The sequence below is a fragment of the Columba livia genome, chromosome 7 (assembly GCF_036013475.1).
Source record: "Columba livia isolate bColLiv1 breed racing homer chromosome 7, bColLiv1.pat.W.v2, whole genome shotgun sequence".
Classification (NCBI taxonomy): domain Eukaryota; kingdom Metazoa; phylum Chordata; class Aves; order Columbiformes; family Columbidae; genus Columba; species Columba livia.
Window position 1 is genome coordinate 4,082,501 of NC_088608.1, and position 1,549 is coordinate 4,084,049.

Genomic DNA, 1,549 nt, shown 5'->3' on the forward strand with positions numbered 1-1,549 from the left:
TCTTTGACACAGGAGCGTTTGAGGGTAGGCAGCTTGTGTTCTTGGATCCCATGTGCTTTTTCCGGTATTCTTACAAAAGAATGCAAAAAATTACACCTAAGCTCAACTCAAGCACATGAGTAACACCAGGGGATTACTCAACATCTGATTTCAAGACTTTGAATCATCAAGGCCTTAGTTACCACAGCGGCAACTTTAAAATGTCACAGCACCAGCCACTGCCGTGCCACACAAGGCTGTTCTCGTCTTTCCCTGTTAAGAATAGGTTTGCTCATTCATATTGCAAATAAAGAAACATCTTCAGGCTCAAATTTGCAAACAGTGAAGTCATTAAACAACTGACTTCAATTCACACGAGCAACGTTACTTGCCTGAATAGTAAAAGCAAAACCAGAGCCTTAGTGAACAACCCATCATAATTTTAGGGTGATAACAGTGAAATCAAATGAGTGGTTTGTAACTTCAAGACACAAATGGAGATATCCATGTGTACGTGGCCAGCCAGATGGGAGTATGGATATTCATTCTTAACAAAGATTGGATTTTTATCCAATAAAGTACTCAGCAAATACTATACTATTTTGAAGCACATAATGAAAAGGTCTCCTTTTATATCTTTACCCAGCTCTAAATGAGGTAACAGCCATCGACATATTTTCGAGATTTGGTTGACAAATAATGGAGTTTGAGAATCCTGTGTAGTCCACTGGCTCCACAGACATATATCTACAATCTGGAGTTGTGCAGTCTGAAGTAAACACAGCTGTGTTTATTCGAATGTGTGATCCCGTGTACACGGTAGAAAGTTCAAATAAATGTACTCAATGTGATGATGCTGTAAATGCAGCGAGTGCATTCGTCAGATGCGTGATGATGCAATCTCTTAAATAAACAGACTGAGCTGTTTGACTCCTGAGCTGCATAGACATAAAATATATATGTACACTAACTGAAGCCAATAAAACGAAATCCAAACCCGCTATAAGATCTTAAATGAACCTTAACTGAAAATCCACTTCTTGTTCTTACACCCTGAATAAACAAGTTCTGTGCACTGGTATCAAATGTATGGTGTAAGTTTCAGACAACTACAGACTGAGGTAACAAATAACCATCAGTTCTGGTTATTTTTACCTAAGATGGTCCATTTTCTAAGACCAACTCTAGAAATTATAGGATATTCCAAATTTTTCTCTCATCATCCACAGAGATAGCTCTGTTTTACAGCTGAAATATCATTTTTTGGCATGTGTGATCTGTTCAGTATTCAACAGAACCAATAGTCCAGAGGAATAAGTTTGTGATGAGCTGAAGAATACGTGAAGGAAAGGGAAAAACTGAATGGAGATGCTATCAAAGCTGTTGTTTTACTCGGAGTTAACATTGGCTCAGCATTTCACTATAAACTCATTCAGAACATCAAGTTACTGGAAAAAATCCTCCACTTGAGTAATATGAAATATTTACTGATGACTCAGAAGCTGGAAGTAGTGACACCGCTACACACTATTAAAAAGTCCTGCTTTTCAATATTGCCTGACTGCTCTGC